Source organism: Lactuca saligna, chromosome 5 (assembly GCF_052625555.1).
Source record: "Lactuca saligna cultivar CGN05327 chromosome 5, ASM5262555v1, whole genome shotgun sequence".
In the NCBI taxonomy this organism is placed as follows: Eukaryota; Viridiplantae; Streptophyta; class Magnoliopsida; order Asterales; family Asteraceae; genus Lactuca; species Lactuca saligna.
This window is the reverse complement of record NC_136421.1, coordinates 23,508,570-23,518,599: the sequence shown is the minus strand read 5'-3', so window position 1 is coordinate 23,518,599 and position 10,030 is coordinate 23,508,570.

Here is a 10,030-nt window from a genome sequence, read left to right as displayed (position 1 = left end):
TCGGTTTTGCCGTAAAACTTCGACGGATCATAACTTCTTCGTTATAACTCCGATTTTGGCATTCTTTATATGTACGGAACCCTTGAGACATATTCTAAAAGTTGCTTAAGATTATTTATTCTAAATAATCTTTTGTCGAAAAGTTATTTTCGACACTTATCGCCTCTAAATTGACTAGCCATGTTCTCTGGTCGTTTCAGGACCGGAGGGTCCTTCCGAGTGTGAGACAGAGGGGTCTCCACTAGAACACATTTACCAGAGTGTCGTTTCGAGTTAGCCTCGAGTGGGTACTATGATATGTGTTGTATTTTTGGGAACTCAGTAAGCTTTGTGCTTACCGTGTTATGTGTTACGTATTTTAGGTACTTCTTCAGATCGTGGGAAGGCGCTGACCTGATTGTACACACGTCAGTGATTGAGTTATGATTTAGAGGATATTGGAGTTTTTAATATGAACAATTTTTTATATAAGATTTGATGATTTGACAGTTGATATTTTGTGTCTATTTATTGAGACACATATGTTTTTAATTTGAAAATTTTGGTTGAAATTTCACATTGTTACAAAAAATACTCCTATAGTATTTTTAATGTATGTCTAGTTCTAGTGTTCTTCTTATATGTATTGTTGGTAAGTTTTAGACTTGTTGCAACACCATTATCACTCCTAAACACATATTCATCGTATCTCAAAGAAATATAGTTGATCAGGCTATATTTATCCCATATATGATTACATAATTGTCCAGGTTTAACTGCAGTGTTCAACATCTAAATACTTTTGGTTCGTTCTTCTAGTGATACTATTTCTGGTATGTATGTATACTTGTATACTTCTTATATAATACTTAAATTTTAAAACTATACTTTTAGTCAGAGTGCTTCGGCCCCATAGTGTTTATAGTTGCATGTCATGTATGATTTCATATACTTAGTTCACTATAAACAATGATCCGATACCAATCTGTCACACCCCCAAACCGGAACGGTGGAAGTGTTCAGGGGCGGAGGACATCATGCACACTATCACAACAATTGAATAATAGGAATCAAAACAAACACAACCATTACATTGATTAGGTAAAGTATTTACATCGATTCAATACATAGTTTGTATGACATCAAAATGTATAGCAAAAGTATAAAAGACGTGACTCTAAAAGCTCCGTCTTTTAAAAAACATGCAGGTTTACCTGTCTTACTGGTTCCCTGAGAATACAAGTGATTTGGAAAGTGCATCATCATTTAAGTTGGTGAGTTCATAAGTATGTTTTAGTGATGGAAAACTCGTCTTTGTACTTTGAAAGTGCTAGTATGTTTCTACAGAAAATCCAATATTTTGTATAGTGAATGTAATTTAGTCATGTATGTTCCTTGAAAATTTATATTTTAGTAGTGCAATTGGTACTAGAAAATAGTGTATTGTATTTGTATTTGTCTGAAAACCCTTATATACATGTCTGGATACCACCAGTTGTAGTGTATCATTGTAGTGTTTGTATGAAGACCTTGTATGAATGTTAGGATACCTCCAGCTGTAGTATAAAGTAGTGTATCACAGAGTACTATGGTTTCATTAAATAAAATGTGACAATCCTAAATTTCCATTCTGTATAAACCATATCAAGTCAATAGAAGTTAGAACAGTTACAGTTAAGTTCTAGACTCTTGGGTATAAGTTTGATAGTTTCTCAGGGTTTACACTTAAGGAAATATCAAGAGAGTGGATGCACTAGGGTTATGTGCAACACGGTTATTCCAAAACTCTATGATATTAAAGTTCATTACAGGAATAAACTATTTTCTGCCAAAAATCCCAGGACTATATATAGAAATCTGAAACATATTCAGTCATTAGTTACAATTCCAACTAGAGAAAAGCCATATTCTCTCTCACGGATCTTCGGGTTTTCATCTCAAATTGGGAGTACTTCTATCTAGTTGTATTATATAGCTTAGATTGTGCCTAATAACATCAAAATCGGATCAAAACCCCAAGATTTGGGAGTTTACCGCCCAAGAACACTTGTAGAGTAAACTCTTTTATAAGGGCCAAAGTGTGCCCAATAACCCTCCAAACCATGTAAATGAACCTTGAGACTACTTATAACTAGTTTAGACATCCAAAACATTAAGAATCAAGGGTTGAAAGTGAGTTCACGGCCAAGGAAGTTCTTGGGCCGTGAACTCCATTTTTAGGTGCCAAAATGTCCTAAATTCCTTCATTGACCCAAGAGACTAGCATAGCACGTTACCTTGATGTGTCTAGGACCCAAACCAATCAAAATACCAACACCCATAGGTGTTCACGGCCGCAAAAACATGACCAAATGGTACATGGGCCGAAAACTCAAGTTAGGGGTGTTTTGATGCCACAAACACTTCCTAAGGCTTAGGCTTGAATTTAGACATGTACCCTAATGAGTTTAGGACTAGCAAACACCATTAGAAAACCAAGAGTAAGGTGTTCACGGCCCAAGAAGTTCCAAGGCCATGAACTCCAAACAATGGTGTCAAAATGGAGCTATAATCTCTTCTAAAGCCTTGTACACTAGCATAGTTTAGTTCCTAGTTAAATTAGGGACTTGAAAACACCACAAACACCCTCCCAAGGGAGATTACAGCCGTAATCTCCATGGGATTTGGTCCATGGGTTGTGAACTCCTCAAAGGAGTTAAAAGGAATCCCTAACACATGTTTAAGCCTAGAAGCACTTCACCACTTATGTTATAGTAGCTTTGCGCATCATTTAGAGCCCCAATGGAGAGGTTACGGCCAGGAATTTACTCCCCTGGGCCGTAAACTCCAACACACATGGTCTTTAGACCATAAACTTCCGTATGAGTTCTTGCACTCCTTTGTTGCAATCCATTAGCAACCTAGCACTTGACAAAAGTGTTTTCCTCGCATTAGGATGTTTATACATGTTTAATTAGTTTTATAATCACTAATTGTTTATATACATATGTATTGATATGTAATTAGGACCATTGTGTGTGTCTAAAGTCATCATTTGACACCTACTGTAACACCATAGATTTCAAAGCAATTTTTTCAAATTTTTAAAATATAATTCATTTAATATTCAGAAAACAATCACATTTAAATATTTAATCCAAGTGTTAAAAAATCCCAAGATCTCAAATGCATAAACTCCATGCATTTGTACAGATCAAGTCGGCGCCTTCCCGCGGTCGTCACTAGTACCTGAAACAATAACATCAAACACTGTAAGCACAAAGCTTAGTGAGTTCCCCAAATACCACGTATAACACATATTACTTACTCCAGGCTATAACTCTGTGGGTCCGTGCACCCAACTCTGTGAACCCTCAGGTTCTAACTCTGTCAACCTTACGGTTCTAACTATGTAAACATGCACAGCATAAATCACATAGAAATAATGTAGCACAACACATAACATACATAACATACAAATACTCTGTCACATAACTCTGATTACCTACTCAAGGTAAAGTATAGTGAGAAGACTCACCTCGCGTGTCTCAGTAATACGTAAATCCTGAAATCACTAGTGCTCGATCTCCCGAGCTATAGTCCTCCTATAGCACAATACATCTCTAATTAACACTTTCCCAACTAAGGTTGACTACCCTTTAACAAGTCAACTTAGGTCAACGGTCAACTTCGACCGGACTCGGCGAGTGCACTATAGCGACTCGGCGAGTCTGAGCGTATACACTGATTTCCCCGGAATCCTCCCTTGACATGTCGAGTATTCTCCTAACTTGACGAGTTCCACCTGGCATGAGTTGTGGGGCCACCACGACTCAACTCGCCGAGTCTCAAGAACAACTCGGCGAGTCCAGCTTGATTCAGTCCACCTATCCACTCTGACTCCCCCTGACTCACTGAGTGAACCCTCCCCAACTCGGCAAGACCACTCGCTGTGTGGTCGGGGCAATATTCATACTACTCGTCGAGGCTGTTCTTCGGACTCGGCAAGTCCATGCCATGCAATGACTCAAACTTGCTCATAAGGTCAGATCCGGTCCATTAACCCATAGATCCAGTCCTTCCAAGCTTATTTAGCACGTAAAGTCACTATCTTGATGCACATACAATATCTATATGACCATATATGATGCTTTTGTCCCAAATACTACAACTCAAGGTCATACTCTCCAATGCTATACATAAAGCTTGATGAGTGAGGCTCTTTTGACCTCTATGGATCCAGATTGTAACATCCCAAAATATCAATAGTAGAGTTGAAGGGGCTAAAAGAGTAAGTTGTGAAAGAGTGACTCGGCGAGTCCATGGATGGACTCGGCGAGTAGAGTCGCGACTTGGTCGCGTGTTAAGTTTCCGACTCGGCGAGTCAGTGAGATGGACGCAGCGAGTAGGCGCTGAGTGGAGAAAATCCTAATTCTCGGGGTTGAGCCTTATATAAAGATCATTATGTTTTCCTCCCAGCCTCTTTATCACCCCTTGAGCCCCAGAAAACCCTAAATCACGGAGAAGCACCATTGTTGAGTGGATTGGAGTTTAGAGAAGTAATTGTTGAAGGAATTTGGGAGATTGAAGGCTTGGAGCAAGGGGCTTTGCTTGGATTCAAATTACATTGCAGTTGGGGCATCATTAGAGGTAATATCTCATTATTGAGCTGTTGTTATGTTGTTTCTTCATTTTGGGGTTTGTGAGAATTTGTCTATGGAGGAAATGGGAAGTCTAGAGGCTAGATCTGAGGTTGCTACCTCAGATCTGGAAGGGAGAATAATCAGAGAGCAAGAAAGTCCCTGTGTTGGAGTGTTTAGTGAAGCTTACATGTCCCAAACCCTAGCCCAATGTGCAAACAGATTAGATCTCTTTGGATTCACGTAAAGTTTGCCACTTTACGTGATGGATGAGTGGTAGGAGACTAGATCTATGTTTTGGATTAATTGCATGGCCTGGAGTGCTTCTTAATGGATTCAGACCGGTGGTACTCGGCGAGTCACATGGGTGGACTCGACGAGTTGGATGAAGATGGCCTGGAACTCGGCGAGTTGTATGAACAACTCAGCGAGTAGGTTGAAGATAGTCGTAGACTCAGCGAGTCTATTCTTAGACTCGACGAGTCTTGTCGAAGAGTCCCAAATATCTTCTGGTTGAGTCGAGAATCGGCGAGTTAAGGGATGACTCGGTGAGTTGTGTGCGAGTGGACTCAGAGTTGTTGGACTCGGCGAGTCTTGGGGTGACGCGGCGAGTTAGGTCGCGGATTGAGTGAAGTTTTGATTATGGGAACTCGATGAGTCACAAAGTTGACTCGGCGAGTAGGGTCAGTCAGGGGTTGACTTTGACTGAGGACTTCGATTTTGACTAAGGGTTGGCCGTTGACTTTTAGGGTTTGGTCAGCGATGTGGCCTTTGGGCCAAGAGAGGGGTAAAATAGTCTTTCACCCTTAAGAGGGTGCCATGAGAGGATTGATTCTAGTCTCGAGAGTTATATTCATGAGAGTATTTGCCTTACGTGTTAGGTGGTGGCGAGTTCGAGATTTAAATGTAGGGATATCTGCTTTCTGCTCGCCAGGTGAGTCTTCTCACTATACTTTACCTTGAGTAGGTAACCAGAGTTATGTGATCAGAGTATTTGTATGCTATATGTACGTGATGTGTTGTACTGCATTATTTCTATGTGATTTATGCTGTGCATGTTATAGAGTTGGAACCGGAAGGTTCCCAGAGTTAGAACCTGAGGGTTCATAGAGTTTGGGTGCACGGACCCATAGAGTTTTAGCCTCGAGTGGCTAATATGTTTTATGTGTGGTATTTTGGGGAACTCACTAAGCTTCGTGCTTACAGTGTTTTGTGTGATGTTTTCAGGTTTCTTTCAGTATCACGGGATGGCACCGGCTTGATTGTACACACCAGAGGAAAAGTCATATTTTGGAGGATCCTGGTTTTCTATGCAAGTGAAAAATGGAGTTATGTTTTGTAATTTAACTATGAATGAGATTTTTAAACAAGCGTTTCTAAGAATAAAATGATTATTTAAAATGAAAATTTGGTCTTGAAATCTACGGTGTTACAAGTTGGTATCAGAGCCTTGGTTTGAGGGATTCGGATGCGCCTTCGGGTAAATCTGGACTCAAACTGAGGGAGTAAGAAAAGTTTTGAAGGAGATAATTTTCTAAAAGTGAATAAGAGTTCAAAGAGAAAGCAAGAAAGTGCAGTGTGTACAATCAGCCAGAGCCCGAACGGTGATTTCCCAAAATACCCTTACTTTTGTGTTATGAGATATTTATGATGCACTTTATGAGATATTATTGCATGCTAGAGACAGGCTAGGTATTTCATATGTTAGGACTAGAGTGGCCTGATTTGTGATGCCTTAGCCTAGGACTCGTTGTTATGTGTGTTATGCTTTTGAGTATGTGATGAGTGAGAGTATCTAGTTAGAACCCATGAGGGGTAGAGTTACAGAGTTCGATGGTACTTTCAAGGATGAGCAGATAAAGTGGAGTTATCACAGAGAGGGAGTCCTATGTATTCTTCGATGCTTGAATGCTGCTTGCTTTGTGCTTTGTGGAACTCTCGATGATGGGAGTCAGCTACCAAGTGAATATGACGATATTCAGGAGGTAGATGGTTGGCATCATTAGGAGCTCTTCAGCAGCTGATAGCAAAGAAGTGGGAGGACAACGGAAGATCCTAGGGAGTAACCCTAGCCAGATGAGTGCGCTTGTAGAGTAGAGAATTTCGCTGGGGAGCGAGCACGTGCGATTGGATTGGTGAAAGAGCAGGTCGAGTAGCTACTTAGAAGCTCTGGGATGGTCCGTGTGGAAAGTATGGGTAGATGTGGCAGGTAGTATGGGCCCGTACTACTAAAAGCAGAGGACCCATACTTGATACAGGGAGTATTCTGAAGGTTCTAAGGAGCAGATTGAAGAGTGATGTTATGGTTCGGGTACCATACATCAGAGCAGATTGAGGAGTGATGTTATGGTTCTGGTACCATATATCAGAGCGGATTGAGGAGTGATGTTATGGTTCGGGTACCATACATCAGAGCAGATTGAAGAGTGATGTTATGGTTCGGGTACCATACATCGGAGCGGATTGAGGAGTGATGTTATGGTCCGGGTACCATACGTCGGAGCAGATTGAGGAGTGATGTTATGGTCCGGGTACCATACGTCGGAGCGGATTAGGGAGTGATGTTATGGTTAGGGTACCATACACCGGGGAGTATTGAGAAGAAATGTCATGGAATGAGTACCATGGTTCGGAGTGAATGATGTTTGTGGTTCTCCGGTTATCCGGTCATGAGTAAGTTCGAAGAGGCGTCCCTTGAGAGGGAGATCGAGAGCCCCTCAGAGTATTTTAGTAAGAAGTCAGTGAGAAGGGAGAGTTTCGATCTGAGTTGAGCGATCAATCGATGAAGGAGATGTCACCTCCTATGATCTGGGAGGTACTGATTATGCTCGTGTGAAAAATATGAGAAGCATGATGTTTTAGTTTTGGGTTTAGGGGTAAACCTTTCAGGTCGTTATTGATGATAATTTCCCACCAGAGTAGCAGGTAGCATGTGTGCCGCGAGGCAGTGATTTATCATGAGCAGATAGTCAGTTGGGACTGAGATAGTTGAGGACCACACTACACCTATTTGAGTATAGTAGGAGGTATTGTAGTGGTATCAGTGGGGAGTTCAGTCGAGTTCAGCGGTTCAGAGAGTTTTCTATCCATGGGGTGTTGAATTTGGGAGTGGGTCCCTGTTCTTAAGATGATCCCGGTGTTGGAGCCGTGGTTGATGAGTTGAGGTGAGGGGTACGATGGTTTTATGGTTGAGTCTATGAACCAGGGAGTTCAGTTGAGTTTAGCGGTGCAGAGAGTTTTCTATCCATGGGGTGTTGGATATGGGAGTGGGTCCTTGTTCTTGGGATGATCCCGGTGTTGGAGCGTTGGTTGATGAGTTGAGGTGAGGGGTACGATGGTTTTATGGTTCAGTCTATGAGCCAGGGATGTTATCGAGCAGTTGAGTTGTTTGGTACTAAATTGGTAAGAGATTTGGAACGGCTAGAGGCAGACGTGACGAGAAGTTCTTGAGGAGTTCACCAGAGGTTCAGAGTATATGAGGTCGATTCATTTCCTTAAGAGGGATTATCGGGCGTTGTGTAGCACTTTCTGGGGGCAGGTGCGATTTTGCTGGAGAATATAGTTATGGGTTAGTTGTGTGCTATTTGGTGATGGTTCGAACCCTAAGTGGGGGAGAACCGGGTGCCGTATGTAAGAAAGAAAAGATTTGTCAAGAGCAGTTATAAGTGAAGTATAGAGATATGCGGTAAGAGATCATGAGACCAGAGATGTCGGTGATCGAGGAAAGGGGTTAGAGTGAGTTAATGCGGGAAGTACTTGTTTGAGAAGAATGAATGTCTCCACGACAGGTGTTTATTGGTCAGGAATCTACTATTGGACAGTGTTGGGGCAAGTAGATAGAGAATGATTAGGCAGCCAACTCCCGGGTCGGTATGCGTATCTTTGTTTGGATTTTGAGCGGCGGGAAAAAGGGTTTCGGAGAATTATCAGCGTATTTCGTAATGTTAGCGTTTCCTTGTATTGCAATTGAGAAATTGGATACACCAAAGTTGCAACTTGGGAAAGATGAAGATCTAGTTATGGGGTTCAGAGGGAATGTATTATTGCATCTATATGGTGCTTGGGGTAGGAGATTAGTGGTTGTGGTAGGATCTTGTGATGTTCGGTGGGGGTGTTCCGAGGTATCCGGGTATTGATATCTATATTTCGAAGTTATTCGTGAATCTTGAGTTGAGACGACTTGTGGTATATCACGTATCTATGGATCTAGTGAGAGCCCTTCGAGTATGGGCATTCAGGGAGATTATTTGAGAGAGTGGATCTTCGCAAGGGTGGGCATCTGTTATGTCGATTGCCTCCAGAGTCTGTGATGAATATTCGAGACGAGTATGGGTAGCTGCCTATGATAGTCTGCGGAGCACGAGCTAGTGGGGTCAGAGGGTGTTGTGATATTGTGGGGAGCCGTAGTACTCACTAGTCAGAGGGTGTTGTGATACTGCGAGGAGCCGTAGTACTCACTATTCAGAGGGTGTTGTGATACTGCGAGGAGCCGTAGTACTCACTAGTCAGAGAGTGTTGTGATAATGCGGGGAGCCGTAGTAATCACTAGATGGAAAGAGAGTTTGATGATGGGATGTTCTCCGATCAGTGGATGATGTGGAAGAGTTTTGGGCTTGAGTAGCCCTAGTATTGAGTTTTTGGAGCCTGGATGTTGGACCGGGGACGAGACTGGGGTCCCCGTCTCTGTCGGGAAATGTGGTGAGATGCGCAAGGGATATGTGCAGCAGAACCAGGGATCAGAGTCGAGACGATCCTCGGTTGGATTGTATTTCCTCGCACAAGGAAAAGAGAATTTTGTGATTTGCATGTCACAGGGTCGGGATAGTGGTCACGGAGAGGAAGTTAGTGGGATATTGGGATCATGATATGGGTGACCTTTGGAGGCTCAGCTGTGGAGTCAAAAGCTGACCTGGTGCTCAGTCTCGAAGAGGGATGTGAGAAATGAGCTAGAGCTTATCATGATGATGTCTGAGGACACCTCAGAGGGAGCGAACGATTCAGATGCTCAAAGACATGCTTCGGGCATGTGTATTAGATTTCGGAGGGGGTTGCGGCACGTATTTATCCATGGTTGAGTTATCCTACTTCAACAGCCATCATTAGTGCATTGGTATGCCACCCTTTGTGTTGTTGTATGGGAGGAAGTGTCGGACCCTCGTTGCTGGGGAAAGTGTTGGTTCGCGGAAGTGGAAGTTGTAGTGAGAATGGATGATTGGGGTATGGTGGTCGAACACTGTGTCTGTGACAATGGTATGAAATGACATCACGATGGGATGTCTGCTATGGACGCGGAAGGGATTCCGCGGGTGTAGAGCCAAGAGTCTCAGGATGGATGCGGGGATGGAGTCTGGGACTCCCAGCTTGATTTTGATTGAGGGCCCTGTGCGTAGTGGTGTTTTCTCCTGGGATGTTAGAGATGTCATCAGTGTGAC